The 15,477-nt window shown below is 45.8% G+C and overlaps 1 protein-coding gene across 3 annotated transcripts in view; it reads right to left on the bottom strand.

Annotated features, from left to right (window-relative positions):
* LOC143940766 (baculoviral IAP repeat-containing protein 1-like) overlaps positions 1 to 15,477 on the bottom strand; it is a 128,653-nt gene that overhangs the window by 30,631 nt on the left and 82,545 nt on the right. The gene's annotated exons all lie outside the window — the stretch shown is intronic.

Below are 15,477 nucleotides of genomic sequence, written 5' to 3'. Positions count from 1 at the left end.
GGGGCAGAAAGCGTAGGCAAATCAGAGCCGCCAACTCCGTGAGGGCCCTCCGCCCTAGACACACATTATCATCAACAGCAGAAAACACAGACATGTTAGAAGAAGTAGTAGACTTTACCAGGCTGCCTAGGAAGGATCCCACCAGCCGCAGGTCCCGACTCCATCGATGCAGGGCGTCCATGCGACTCCTCCCCCTCTGAAGTGGACAACTTGTCCTCCGATCTCTCATCTATCTCCACGTCTCCTCTCTCTGGCAGCACCCCAGGAGTAGTGGCCCTGGATACCAAGGATCCGTGCGGCTGCTGGTCCCACCTGCTTGCAGTGGCTCCACCCACCGATTTCTGGGTCACTTTACCACTGTTCTCACACCACTGCTCCTCCACACCTCTGACATCACCTGGTGCTGGCTGGTCCTGGGAGAGCCACTGGCCACAGAGGTAAAGGGCCTGGGGGCCGTAGCAGCACAATTTCCCCACCAAGGCTCTGTCCCTGCTGACTCATCGCTGGGGGAGGAGCCCGCCTGTTCCTGATCCTGATGCCGGGTGGGCCAGGGAGAGACACAGATACCACGGAAGCCCTGCCCCCCGACGATGAAGGGGCTTCCTTCCAGGAGCACCACCCGTGGGCGCAGGCGATCACTTTGCAGATTGTCCTGAAGGGGCGCACATGAGACTCCCAATGTGGCACCGAGCTCTGGGGGAGGAGATTGGAGAGAAGCGATCCAGGGGCCGAGCTCGTACAGACTCCTGCCTCCCTGTCGCTAACCCGGAGGCTCAATCTTGCAGGACAGATGAGAGCTGCGCCTGCAGCCACTCGGCTCCTCTGGATGACGCCTCCACCCTGAGCTGGGAAAGCAGCCTGTCTGCCATCTCATCCAGCAACCGCAGGGGATCCAAGTTGCTACCCGCGCTGTGAGATCCTCTGGACGTGGGGTTTCAGTAACTATAACACACAATATCTATAACTGCAAAGTGGCTTACATTAAATTGAATGTTTAATATCTCAGAAACCGAACCGGCACAAACGCTCATTTTTCGGCACAAATGAATGGTATGTTTTTATTCAGGTTTTACAAACATGGGGTGCCAACTTCACACAGTTCAAACGTAGCACTAAGCAACGAGACTAGTTTTGTGTCATTTGGGTGTTGTAGGGGGGCTGAGTAATCTTTGGTGACCTTTAATAAATAAATCATTAATAAATGCAAAAACGATTAAAGTCATAAAGGAAATGTAAACAGCACAAAACAGCACAAACGTAGCACTAAAGAAATACACTTGAGTTTCTATTTGTGCTGATTGTAGGGTGGGCAAAGTGAGTGTGGTTTGAAAAAAAACTGTTATAACTTAAAAACCATAACAGCACAAATAAAAATTTTGGTAGCACAAACCAGCACAAATGTAGTACTAACCAACGAGACCAGTTTTGTGTCATTTGGGCATTGTAGGGGGGCTGAGTGACCTTTGGTGACCTTTAATAAATCATTAATAGCGCTAAAATGATAAAAGATAGAACGGAAATTTTAGCAGCACAAAACAGCACAAACGTAGCACTAACCAACGAGACCAGTTTTGTGCCATTTGGCTGTTGTAAGGGGGCTAGGGGATGTCATAGTCTGGAAAAAACAATTGCTAATATCTTAAAAATAAAAGCCGCACAAATGTAAATTTTTACGGCACAAAACAGCACAAACGTAGCACTAAAGAAACACACTTGAGTTTTTATTTGTGCCGATTGTAGAGGGACCAGCTTTGTTGAGCTATCTCTCCCTGATTCAAATTTTGCTACCCCTGCTGTTTAAGTTCATGCTCCCAAAAAAAATGTAAAAAAATATTTTCTTGACATGCTAGCTGAAATGGCAGCTAACCTGTTGCTGTTCCTGCAAAATGTTCCGCGCTGGTACTGCTAATAATGATTCTCCAAAGAAAAATATGTACCCCCATGAGGGCTGCTAATAGACTCTGTACCCCACTGATTACATCAACTCTGCAAATCCTCCATTACCTCTGACAGCCTGGGTTCTGTCATCTTACCAACTGTATTAATAAATAGAGATATTAAAGTATCTCTATTTAGATATTACAGTATTTAAAAAAACAGTTAAGTAAGTTTATTGTATTATTGAGAACATAAAATAGGTATATCTCAACTTAGATAGTAAGAAAACACTCTTACACACAGATATTTTTCTATACTTATCAAAAGGGCACTATAATGGTGCAAAGTTCCTTTAACTGTAAATGAACACAAATATTAAACCCAATCACAAAAACCTAGGTTTCTCCCTTCTGCCTCCTCAACTCACAGGCCATTGAATCTTGCACAAAATAAAGAAAAAATATATAGACTATTATGTTCAAATAGGATGGCTCCCTTTAGATGAAGTCCAATGCAATTAAAGCAGATGAGGAAAAAGGATAATAAAAGGGTAAAAGGGTATTCCTTGAAATCCAGATGTCTTCAAACTAGTCTCTTTGTGTTGTAACTAAAGTAATCCTTGATAACAGAGTGTAGCAAATTTGGCAGAACTTTAGGTTATCTTTGTTGTATTGTAACTTCCTTTGATATGATCCTAATGGTGTTATCCAGTATGGTTACAAGAATCAATGATGTGAACTGGGCATAGATGTCTGCTTTCAGTGTTCGTTATAACATAAGATCTAACGTCAGTGGAAATACAAGTACCACAAACTGAACTGTGTGAATGATGCCTGAAAACAGTGTCTTTAACAATAAGAAGGGCTATTATTATTATACATGATTTATATAGCGCCAACAGTTTACGCAGCGCTTTACGATATGAAAGGGAGACAATACAGTTATAATACAATAAAATACAAGAGGATTAAGAGGGACCCACTCCGAAGAGCTTACAATCTAATAGGGTGGGACAGGTGGTACAAAAGGTTGTAACTGTGGGGAATGAGCTGATGGAAGTGGTAAAAGGTTAGTTGGAGATGTGATAGGCTTCCCTGAAGAGATGAGTTTTCAGGGATCGCCTGAAGGTAGCAAGAGTAGAGGATAGCAGGTTGAGGTAGTGAGTTCCAGAGGATGGGAAAGGCTCTGGAGAAATCCTGGAGATGAGCATGGGAGGAGGAGACGAGAGAGCTTGAGAGTAGGAGGCCTTGAGAAGAGTGGAGAGGACAGTTTGGGTGATATTTGGAGATAAGATTAGTGATGTAGCTTGGTGATGTAGCTTGGGGCAGAGTTGTGAATGGCTTGTATGTTGTGGTTAGTATTTTGAATTTAATTCACTGGGTGATCGGGAGCCAGTGTAGGGATTGCAGGAGAGGGTTGGCAGACACTGAGCGGTTGGTAAGGTGGATAAGTCTGGTAGCAGCATTCATGATAGACTGAAGAGGGGATAGCCTATGTAGAGGCAGGCCAATGAGAAGGGAGTTGCAATAGTCAAGGCAAGAGATAACAAGGGAGTGAATGAGGAGTTTGGTGGTTTCATTTGTTAAAAAGGGGCGAATTTTAGAGATGTTAAGGAGGTGAATTCTACAAACTTTTGACAACGATTGGACTTGAGGCTGAAATGACAAGTCAGTGTCTAGGATTACACCTAGTACCCTGGCATTAAGGGAGGGACTGATGGTTGCATTAAGGCATGGGGCACGGGTGGGGGGGAATATTAATAGCTCAGTTTTAGAGATTTAATTTAAGGAAGTGGTGTGACATCCATGCTGATATGTCAGTTAGTAAGTTAGCAATGCGAGAGGAGCCTGAAGGCATGAGGTGAGGAGTAGACAGATAGATTTGGGTGTCATCAGTATATATAAATGGTATTGGAAGCCATAGGCGGTTATCAAGTGACTAAAGGGAGAAGGTGTAGATAGAGAAGAGGAGAGGAGGAGACAGAGTTGTAGGTAACACTGAAGGAGTGCTGTGATAGATAGGCAGAGAACTAGGATAGAGCAGAATCTTGGAGGCCAGGAGAATAGAGTGGGTGGTCAACAGTATCAAGGGCCGCAGAGAGGTCAAGTAGTAGGATTATGGAGTAGTGGCTGTTGGTTTTAGCAGTTTGTAAATCGTTAGTGAGTTTTAGTAAGGCAGATTCTGTGGCATGCTGTGAGAGAAAGCCAGACTCTGTAAGGGGTCAAGAAGGTTATTTTCACTAAGGTAGGAGGTAAGACGGTTGTAGACTAAGCGTTCTAGAAGGTTAGAGGTGAATGGGAGCAATGCGATGGGTCTTAAGTTGTTCAGGTTGGTGGGGTCCAGTGAGGGCTTTTTAAGTATGGGAGTGATCTGCACATGTTCTAGAGGGAAGGGGGAGGTGCCACTAGAGAGGGAGAGATTGAAGATGTGAGAGAGGGAGCATAGGATAGAAGAAGAGGGTGACCGTAGTAGTTGTGAGGGAACAGGATCCAAAGGACAATTGGTTAGGTGGGCATCTGAGAAAAGATGTGTAACCTCTTCAGTAGTAGCCAATTCAAAAGAGGAGAGTGTTGAATGTGAGTGTTGAATGTGCTGTTTGGCAAGGTATGTTGGGTGGGGAAGATGTATGCGCAGTGGAGGTGTCCTCACGAATTGCATAAATCTTGTTGAAGTGGTTGGCAATCTCTTCAACAGTGGGTCAGTCAGTGTGTAGAGGGGGTAGGGTACGAAGCAGAGAGTTAAAAGTTGAGAACAGCTGATGGGGACTGGATGACAAGGTATTAATAAGAGAAACAAAGTAGGTTTGTTTGGCAGCATGGAGGCAGGAATTGTATTTTAGAAGGGCAGGTTTATATAGGGTCAAGTCTTGCAGGCATTTGGTTTTACGTCACAGTCGTTCAAGAGCATGACTATGTCTCTTGAGATTTATAGTGTTGTCAGTTTGCCAGGGTTGCAACGGTCAGGGCCTGATTCTGCGTGTGGTTGGAGGAGCAAGTGCATTGAGTGAACTGTTGTAGACAGAGGTGGCCAGGTTAGGACAGGACAGGGGAGAGATTATGTCATATAGGTGGTCAGTAACAGAATAGAGAAGAGAAGGGTTAAAGTGGCAAAGGTTCCTACAAGTAATTGTTTGCTGCTTGAGGGATGGGTGGTTGGAGGCAAGGATACAGTGAAACTGATGAGGTTGTGGTCAGAGAGAGGAAAGGGGTGTTGGTGAGGTTGCTAGGATTGCAGAGATAGGAGAATACAAGGTCAAGGGTATCACCGCTGGAGTGAGTGGAAGTATGTGTCCATTGGGTTAGGTCAAAAGATGAGATGAAGCTGAGAAGTTGAGCTGTAGTTGGGCTGTTAACATTGACAGGAATGTTGAAGTCACCAAGGATGATAGTGGGTATTTCAGAGGAGAGAAAGTAGAGTAGCCAGGCAGCAAAGTCACCAAGAAAGCGCGATACCAGTCCAGGAGGTCAATAGATTGTTGCATTTCTCAGAGAAATGGGAGAAAACAGATGAATACAGTGCATCTCGAAAGAAGAGAGGGATAGAGAGAAGGAGGGATAGAAAGGATTTGGAATGTGGGTTTTGGGGATAGAAGGAATCCAACTCCACCTCCTTTCTGTTCGTTGGGTCTGGAGGAGTGAGTCCAAAGAGGCCGCCATGGGAGCGGGCAGCAGGAGAAGCAGGGTCAAAATTTTGAAGCCAGGTTTTGGTTATGGCGAGTATGTTAAAGCCATGAGAGATGAAGAGGTCATGCAGAGATGTTAGCTTGTTACAGATGGAGCAGGTGTTCCAAAGGGCACATGAGATTGGTAGGCTGCTTTGAGGAAGCAGGGGGATAGAAATTAAACTGAGTGGATTGTGGTGGTTGCCAAAGGAGGAGGGGTATTGGATATGTGGCTTGCAGTTGGAAAATGGTGAACCAGGATTAGGAGAAATGTCACCTGAGACTAGGAGAAGGAGGAGCGTGAGGAGGGAAAGATGGGAGTGGGATGTGCATTAGCGTACGTGTCTAATGGCCCTGGTGTTTATGTCAGCATTTGGGTGCAGCAATTGCAGGAGATGATGGGTGCAGTAGTAGGGAGAGGGTAGGAGTGAAGGTGATATATGCATGCTCTAGTTATCCTGCTTTCGTTAAACTGCGGCGGTGAAACTGCACATCACTCGTGACAGAGCCACACAGTAAAGAGCCATGGTGTCTGTGCCTTGCCCCTGTCTGCGCCACCCCATAGGCTGCTTTAAATTTATAGGGAGACTAAGCAGACATGCATTTCTCAATTGGTCAGTATAGGGTCTGATTTTAGACACCTGAATACCAGACCAGCTATAGGCTAGGGTGGTAAAGCTAATTATATCTCTTAATCACGCAAGCCAAATGGGGTTGAGAATCAATCGGCAGTAATGTTGCTATTGCAGTGCGTTTGTTATAGAGCTAGCATTAAATATATAAATTTAAAAATATGGCAGCAGAAGACATTTACTAAAAATGATACAGCAATGTCAGATTGTTCAGCAGGGTAGAGTGTACAGATGGATAGAAGACATTTACCTGTCTATGCCCGCTCACACCTCTAGAACACAGTGCCAGGGCTGTGCTCAGCCCTTCCTTTTCTAAGCTGGCTGCTCGGCTGTTGGCCAATTGTCAGTTCCTATCTCTCCACAGTGACTCACCTGTTGATGATAGCCTGCTTGTCAGTCCTGCCTACTTAAGCCGTCCAGCCCAGATGATCTCTGCCTTCGCCTTGATCACATCTCCTGTGTTCCTGTTAAAGACTTGCTTGGCTGACATTCCTTCTGGCTCCAGATCCTGTGTCAGGGACATGGCCGTCTCGGAACTGGCAATGTTGCCCAGAACCATCATGGACGCCCACGAAGGGTTCAGAGATGCGCACGAGTGGGCGCTGCGCATCTGCATGCATTGGCACACGCTGGCACGCAGCAGTGTACACGCCTGCGCAATACTGTGCATGCGCGGAGGCTCACAACTGGCATGACAGGTGCTGATGCCAGTGGCCCTATTTAAGTCAACCTGTGACCACAGGTCAGTGCTGGATTATCTCCTCAGCTCCCTTGTGTACCCTGACCTTGCTCCTTGATCTGCGTTTACCCGTTGTGACCCGGCTTGCCTTGATTCTGCTTCCTGATCTCCTGGTTTGACCCTTGGCCTGCTCCTGGACTCTGCTTCTGCTTCCTGATCACTCGGCTTGACATTTTCTTGTATTTGGACCCTGCCTGTGTATGACCTTGGCTCACCCCTGTGTATGCTCTGGACTGATTTATCTGTGTATGACCCCTGGCCTGGCTCCTGTTTTTTCTGTTTACCTGAATACAGCAAGTTTGCCTGCTTCAGTCATCCGTTGGCCGAGCTCATCGAACTGCAAATAAAGCACCTGGCCAACCGTGCTTCTTTGGGCACCGTGCTTCCTGTTCCCAACTCCAGGAACGTGCAGCACTAACCCGCAAGGGGAACTCTTTTAACATCTTGATCTCCATACACGCACCTGACAGCATAATCCAGCCATGTCAGAGATTGACAGAGGCGCTTCCCCTATAGAGGCTATGTGTCAACAGGTCTCCACACTTACCCAAGCAGTGCAGAGACTGCAAAGTGCCTATGTTCAATTATAGGGTCATCTGCAACACTTCTCTTCGGATCCTGTGTCTCCTGACCCAAGAGCCACCTCCACCTGCACTTCTTCTGCTACGCTGTCTCAAGTATCTCCTCTCACACTGTCGATTCCGCCTCCTGAACCACGTGTACTGACCCCTGAGCGATTCTCGGGGGACCGAAGAAAGTTTAGGACCTTTAGAAATGCCTGTCTGCTATACCTGACTCTGCAACCAAGAACTTTCTCTTGTGACAATATCAAAGTTGGATTCATTATATCTCAACAATCCCCAGGTTTGGACCCATGGACTGTTAGAACAGAAAAGTCCCACTGACACTGTTGACACTTTCTTCGGGGCTATGGCTCAGCTATACGATGACCCCCAATGTACGGCTGAAAATGCTCTGCACACCCTGCAGCCGGGAAAGTGTCCCGCAGAGTATTATACAGTGGACTTCCGCACATGGGCTGCAGACACATGCTGGAACCAAGCTGCCTTAAAATACCAATAACGACTGGGCTTGTCAGAGTCCCTCAAGGATGAGCTTGCCAGGGTAGCAACCCCAGATACCTTAGAGGGCCTGATCCAGTTAACCATACAGCTGGATAGGCGCCTACGTGAACGTTTTTCTGAAAGGTCTCAGAATCTCCAATCAGCCCAAAGACTGTCTGAAATTCCGGCATCCAGTTCTCCCAACTTTCCTGTGTTTGAAGTCAAGCCCAGACAGATTAGCCTGTTCTGCCCTGCTCTGTCGCCGAAGGAAAGGCTCTACCTCCGACAGGTGAACCTTTGCTTTTATTGTGGGGACAATGACCATTTCTTGCAAAGTTGCCACCTCAGGCCGAAGAAACCATCCTTCCAGCCACCTACACACTGTCAAGTATCAGGACTTACCTCATCTCACCCCGTTCTTCCTATCTCCCTATCGGTGGCAAGATAAGAGATCTGTCTCTCAGCCATCATCGACTCTGGGGCCTGTAGCTGCTTCTTAGACATAACCTTGGCCAAAAGAGTTAATTTGGCTAATGGATATCTACCCAGTTCTGGACTGATTACCCATGAGACCCTGCCAATCCCGATGACAATCAAATCTGGCCATAAAGAACTGGTATGGTTTGACATTTTGTACTCTTCTGTTTCCCGTCATTTTGGGAGTCCCAATGAGCACACAACCCTCACATTGACTGCCTCTAGAATGAAGTTCTGTTTTTGTCTGCCTACTGTCAGCAGCATTGCCTCGCCCCTAGTCCTAAGGACTTCACCAGCTGCCTGACCATACAACCTGTTTCTTGTGCCCTTCCACCCCAACGTCCCTATGACTGCGCTATTGTATTGCTTCGAGGTTCCAAAATCCCCTTTGGTTGTATTATTCCTCTGTCAGAGACTGAACTTGAAGCGTTACAACCATATATCAATGAAAATGTAGAAAAAGGATTTATTCGTCCCTCTTCATCCCCTGTGGGTGCTGGCATTTTCGTTGAGAAAAAGCATAAGACTTAAACCTTGTGTAGATTACCGAGAGCTGAACAAAATTTCCATTAAAAATCGCTACCCTCTCCCCCTCATCCCGAAACTCTTCCAACGATTCCATTCTGCCCGAGTCTTCTTTAAATAGAACATATAAGGTGCTTACAACCTGGTTAGCATTCGTGAGGGGAACGAGTGGAAGACGGCATTGCAAACTCATTTCAGACATTTTGAATATTTGGTAATGCCGTTCGGACTGTGCAATGCTCCGGCGACGTTCCAGCATTTCGTGAACGATTTTTTCCCGAGACCATCTCGACAACTTCCTCATTGTGTATTTGGACGACATCCTAGTTTTCTCAGCCACTCTGGAGATTCATCGGGTGCGCATAAAGAAGGTACTAACTATTCGATTGGAGTGTAACACGGCATTCTAAGTCCGCCGTACTTTCGGGTCAAAAAAGTATGCCGGAGGCTACACACGGGGGGGTTGTCCGGCGGACTTGAGTTTGCCGGACTTTTCCACCCGCTTGTTTGATCGTGTGTACGCGGCATAAGAATGCATGGATTGTACGTGAACGCCAAAAAATGTGACTTTGAAAAAGAAACTATCCAGTTTTTGGGTCTTGTCATATCTACTAAAGGAGTGGCCATGGATCCCCAGAAATTAAAAGGAATCCTGGAATGGCCTGCTCCCTCAGACAAGAAGAGAATTCAAAGATTTATCGGTTTGCAAACTTTTATAGAAGATTTATTAAGAACTTTTCAGCCATTTTATCACCCATTACCCAACTAACCCATTTGCATTTCAGATTCCAGTGGTCCCCGGAGGCTCAGGCAGCTTTTGACAGACTTAAAGCAGTATTTGTCTCAACACCAGTTCTTCAGCATCCTGATCCTGCATTGCCCTGTGTTCTGGAAGTCGATGCATCCGAAGCTGCCACAGGAGCTGCTCTTTCTCAACGAAAGGGCCCCAAATCATTGTTACATCCTGTAGCCTTTTCCTCTCGAAAGATGACACAACCAGAAAGAAACTATGATGTTGGTGATCGGGAGCTTCTTGCCATTAAAACAGCATTGGAAGAATGGAGGTACTTACTTGAAGGTGCAGCACATCCTATCATGATCTTTACCGATCATAAAAAATTTGAGTATCTTAGGACTGCAACACGTTTGAGACAGTGTGAAGCGCGGTGGGCGTTATTCTTTTCGAGATTAAATTTTCACATCTCTTATCGCCTCAGATCTAAGAATGGGAAGGCTGATGCTCTGTCTCGGATGTTCCCAGACATTCCTGAAGAAACCACTCCTGGCACAATCCTGTCCGCACAAAACTTCCTTCTAATACAGCCAGACCTAAGAGCATCTATTGTTCAAGCCTCTCTCCATTGTACAGAGCCAAGAATTTCCACTTTAAGGAGGTACGAGGGGTTCCTGTGGCATCAGGACAAAATTTTTGTTCCCCGAGAAGTCAGATTACAGGCCCTAAAGAGATTTCATGATCACCAGCTGGCCGGGCATTTCGGGGCTATTGATCTTGTCCGATACCTGTGGTGTCCTTCCCTAAATTTGGACTGCAAATAATATGTTAATTCCTGTCTGGTATGCCAGCGTAACAAGGGTTCCAAGACCAAGTCTTGGGGTCTGTTAAGACCCTTACCAGTCCCAGAGCAGCCTTGGAAGAATATTTCTATGGACTTCATAGTTGATCTCCCGCCATCAGAGAATTTTACTACAATCCTGGTAGTAGTGGACCGACTTTCAAAAATGGCCCACTTGTTACCCATGCTTGGTACACCTTCCTCCATGGACACAGCAAAAATCTTCATCAAGGAGAAAGCTAGACTTCATTGACTACCTGAAAATATAGTCTCGGATAGAGAGGTGCAATTCACCTCTGGTTTCTGGAAGAATCTCTGCAAGATCCTGTCAATTAAGTTATGTCTCTCCTCTGCATACCATCCTCAGACAGAGCCAGACAGAGAGGACAAACCAAACCTTGGAGCAATATTTGCAGTGCTTCTGCTCCTTCTCCCAAGATGACTGGGCCTCCTTGCTGCCTTGCGCTAAGTTTACCTATAACAACACCATTCACATAGCCACCAATTGGTCAGCTTTTTGGGCAAACTATGGCTTCCACCTGTCCTTTCTACCCAACGCCATTCCTGAATCACCGGCACCAGCCGCTAAGGAAAGAATAAGCTTCTTCCAAACTAACTATTGCTCCAAAGAACCATGTGAAAGGCTCAGGAAAGATTTCAAAAGACAACATGACAGATAAAGGAGAGGGAACCCCACTTACAAGGGGGATGACAAGGTTTGGCTGTCCTCTATTAACATCAAACTTTCTTGTCCTTCCAGTAAACTTGGTCCAAGGTTTGTGGGTCCATTTGAGATCAAGAGGGAAGTGAACCCTGTGGCTTTTGAACTCACTTTGCCAGCCTCCTACAAAATCCATCTGGTGTTCCACGTCTCCCTATTAAAACCAGCTGTGCCAAGTCCATTTCCAGGAAGAGAGGACTTGCCACCTCCATCAGTCACCATAGGTAACGACACTGAATATGAGGTAGAAGCAATCCTGGACTGTCGGAAAAGAGGTAGGCAGACTCAATTTCTGGTCAAATGGAAGGGGTATTTTTCAGAGGAAAATTCTTGGGAACTAGTGAATAATATACATGCTCCAAGACTTTTGCAGAACTTCCGCAACAGGTACCCAGAGAAGTGGTCTAGGTTAGGCATCTGGAGGCTGCCCCTTGGTGGGGGGGCACTGTCAGGGACATGGCCATCTCGAAACTGGCAATGTTGCCCAGAACCATGATGGATGCCCACGGAGGGTTCCGAGATGTGCACAAGCGGGTGCCGTGCATCTGTGCACATTGGCACACTCTAACGCGCATCGGCGCATGCACAATACTGCTCGTGCGCGGTGGCACGCAGCTAGCGTGACAGGCACTGATGCCAGTGGCCCTGTTTAAGTCAGCCTGTGACCACAGGTCAGTGCTGGATTATCTCCTTGCTTCCTGTTCCCAACTCCAGTATTGCGCTGCAATTAGCCACAAGGGGAGCCCTCTTAGCATCTTGATCTCCATACACGCACCTAACATCCTGCTTGCTCTTCTACTACACTCATCTCTGGCTCCCTGATCTTTTGACTTGTCTGACTATCCTTTCCGGTTCATGAACTCTGGCTATGTTTTGACTACATTTACGCTGTTTACCTTTTTTATTATTGTGATTTAACTGTACTTCTGTCTCAGTCTGATTCATGGTTTCTGACACATAGTGTCAGGAAAGGTTCCACCTGCTGATGATACTGTCTGACATTTGGTGTGCAGTACTGTGGTCCACCAGCAGGTGTCTCCTGGTAGTCTGGAACTGCCTGGGGAGCCTTCCCCTGTTAGTAGTATTATATAATCCTTGGGCCGCAGTTGTGGCATCCACCAGCGGGTGGTTCCTGGCAGTGTGGGGCTGACATCATCATCACATCTCTTGCCTTGGTATCTTCCTTGCACCCTGACCCTGAACCTGTGAAGCTCTGAACCTGAACTTGTTCCTGTTCCTGTCAGTTACCTGAACCCTGGACCCTGAGCCTTGTACCTGATCCGTCCCTCCCGTGACCCATCCATCCTCTCCTTGTCCTGTTTGTCTTCCTTCCCCAGCTGCTGACCCCCCCCCCCCCCCCGTTGTTGACCCTGGCCTGGTCCTGTTTATGATTCCAGTATTCCCCTTTACTTGTATATATTTGTCTGCTACTATTTGTGGGTTTCTGTTGGTGGTTGTTTGGTTGCACATTATAGTATATTGGAGGTGGTTGTATTTATTCACTTATCTTAATAAATTATATATGTTCACCTTATCTGTGTTTTGTTCCTCTGTTGCTGTCCACACAGTTCTGGTCACACCAGATACGTGACACATAGATACAGTTGGCTAACGATGCAGATGATGAGAAGACTCTAACAGGAACTCTCTCTCTCTGTATCCTGGCTCTGGGAAATGGTGCCCGCCGCACCATGCTGCAGCCTGCTGGGATCTGAATTGCAGGCATCTCTGGATGACCTGGAACACCCTCTGGTCCGCTGCAGGGAAGAAGAGATGCTGTGCGCAGAGGTCCCTCTGGGTATAGCTGTCAGGCTCCCTGCTGTGTAGGACGCAAATCATCAGAAGCTTACTATCACACAGACCTCCTGCTGGCAGAGTCAAACGGTGTCCCAAGAGACTGATGTAGGCCACGCCAGCCCCTTTTATATCCTCTTCCATCAATCTGTTTTGTCCACTCAGAAATCTTTTAATTGTAGTTCAGATCAGTCGTGCTAGCATAGTCACTTCAACATTCTGAACTACATATCCCTTGATGCTTTGATCTGAATCCTATCACAGTAAAAAGGAAGTTGACACAGAGTCCAGCAAACACTAGAGGGAGCCAACCCCACATTAATAACACAGAAAATGTCTCTGGATTGTAGGCATAATAGCCAGCCATGGCTACAAATACATTTAAAACTTGGGCCAAATATAGGAACGCAGAAGGAGGAGTCTTTCTCCATTATAAACCCTATAAAGGCCCACAGTGAGAAAATGTTGCCAAAAGGCAGATTAGTAGGTTGGACCAAGCAAATCATCAGTGCAGCAGACTTTCATAAGTTCACTCATGTCAACTTTCAAATCCTGAGCCATGTGTACCTACCCCTAAGATCTTATTGACATGGGAGGCCGAAGGGTGGTAAAACAGGGAGTTTTACCACTCAACTACCCACCTAAAGCCTAATATGAAGGCCAGAGGGGTTTTTAACACATGACATGGCAATTAACATGGCATACCAACATAACAGCCTAAAACCATTCTTCCCTTGGAAAACAATATGAATAAACCTATATAGGGGAAAGACAACTAAATGCTGAGTATTCATTTTCTATGCTACTTGACACAGTAAAACAGAATTATTTATTGCTGTATGGGTATATAATTGTAAAGTAGTGAACAATCTCAAAACATTTGGCTCACATTTTCCAAACAGATTGTCCAAAATAATAAAATAATAAAAAATAATAAAATTATAAACCACATTTGCTGGCAGCCCATTTGACAAATAAAGTCCCAATTGCCACCATTACACCAAATCCAGATCCCATGTCCATCATATCATATATTATAATAGGCAAAGGTATAATCAAAGTCATACAATCCACCATTAGTTTTGAGGCCTGGGGGCACTGGGGGCCAGTTAAGGTCTGTCAACTAGTTTTAAAAAGCTCCCTGCCAGCTCTATTTATTTCCCCCAAATCCTTTTCACACTTTCAAAGATCCATCCAGTAGCCCCCCTCCACTCAACTCCCTCTTTCACCCTGCAAAAAAAGATTTTAGCCGTAAAAACCTATAAAAAATCATTTTTTTCACTTGCATTTCTGCTGCCAAAAAAATATATAGTTGATAATATACAGTGACTGGTGATTGCAGGTGAACGTACATAGATTTGCCTACTTTTAATATTATTATTATACAGGAGTTATATAGTACCAACAGTTTGCTCAGAGCTTTTATACAGTGGTGTGAAAAAGTGTTGGCCCCATTCCTCATTTCCTGTTCCTTTGCATGTTTGTCACACTTAAGTGTTTCGGAACATCAAACCAATTTAAACAATAGTCAAGGACAACACAAGTAAACACAAAATGCAATTTGTAAATGAAGGTGTTTATTATTAAAGGTGAAAAAAAATCCAAACCATCATGGCCCTGTGTGAAAAAGTGATTGCCCCCCTTGTTAAAACATACTATAACTGTGGTTGTCCACACCTGAGTTCAATTTCTCTAGCCACACCCAGGCCTGATTATTGCCACACCTGTTCACAATCAAGGCATCACTTAAATAGGAGCTGCTTGACACAGTAAGGTCCACCAGAAGATCCTTAAAAGCTACACATCATGCCGAGACCCAAAGAAATTCAGGAACAATTGAGAAAGAAAGTAATTGAGATCTATCAGTCTGGAAAGGGTTATAAAGCCATTTCCAAAGCTTTGGGAATCCAGCGAACCACAGTGAGAGCCATTATCCACAAATGGCGAAGACATGGAACAGTGGTGAACCTTCCCAGGAGTGGCCGGCCGCCCAAAATTACCCCAAGAGCGCAGCGACGACTCATCCAAGAGGTCACAAAAGACCCCACAACAATGTCCAAGGAACTGCAGGCCTCACTTGCCTCAGTTAAGGTCAGCGTTCATGCCTCCACCATCAGGAAAAGACTGGGCAAAAATGGCCTGCATGGCAGAGTTCCAAGGAGAAAACCACTGCTGAGCAAAAAGAACATCAAAGCTCGTCTCAATTTCTCCACAACACATCTTGATGATCCCCAAGACTTTTGGGACAACATTCTGTGGACCGATGAGACAAAAGTGGAACTCTTTGGAAGGTGTGTGTCCAAGTATATCTGGCGTAGAAGGAACACTGCATTTCATAAAAAGAACATTATACCAACAGTAAAATATGGTGGTGGTAGTGTGATGGTCTGGGGCTGTTTTGCTGCTTCAGGA

The sequence above is a fragment of the Lithobates pipiens genome, unplaced genomic scaffold (genome assembly GCF_037356315.1).
Source record: "Lithobates pipiens isolate NorthernLeopardFrog02 unplaced genomic scaffold, aLitPip1_a1.2 Scaffold_3, whole genome shotgun sequence".
NCBI lineage: Eukaryota > Metazoa > Chordata > Amphibia > Anura > Ranidae > Lithobates > Lithobates pipiens.
This window is presented reverse-complemented; position numbering and strand designations above follow the sequence as displayed.